The following is a 592-nucleotide window of genomic DNA, read 5'->3' on the forward strand; positions in this document are numbered from 1 at the left end:
ATCTATATATGTTTACCTATCTATCTATATATGTTTACCTATCCATCTATATATGTTTACCTATCTATATATATCTATGTTTACCTATCTATCTATCTATATGTTTACCTATCCATCTATATATGTTTACGTATCCATCTATATATGTTTACCTATCTATCTATATATGTTTATCTATCTATCTATATATGTTTATCTATCTATCTATCTATATATGTTTACCTATCTATCTATATATGTTTACCTATCTATCTATATATGTTTACCTATCTATCTATCTATGTATTTACCTATCCATCTATATATGTTTACCTATCTATCTATATATGTTTACCTATCTATATATATGTTTATCTATCTATCTATCTATATGTTTACCTATCCATCTATATATGTTTACCTATCTATCTATATATGTTTACCTATCTATCTATATGTTTACCTATCCATCTATATATGTTTACCTATCTATCTATATATTTACGTATCCATCTATATATGTTTACCTATCTATCTATGTTTACCTATCCATCTATATATGTTTACCTATCTATATATATTTAGCTATCTATCTATCTATGTTTACCTATCC

The sequence above is a fragment of the Oryx dammah genome, unplaced genomic scaffold (genome assembly GCF_014754425.2).
Source record: "Oryx dammah isolate SB20612 unplaced genomic scaffold, SCBI_Odam_1.1 HiC_scaffold_28, whole genome shotgun sequence".
Classification (NCBI taxonomy): Eukaryota; Metazoa; Chordata; class Mammalia; order Artiodactyla; family Bovidae; genus Oryx; species Oryx dammah.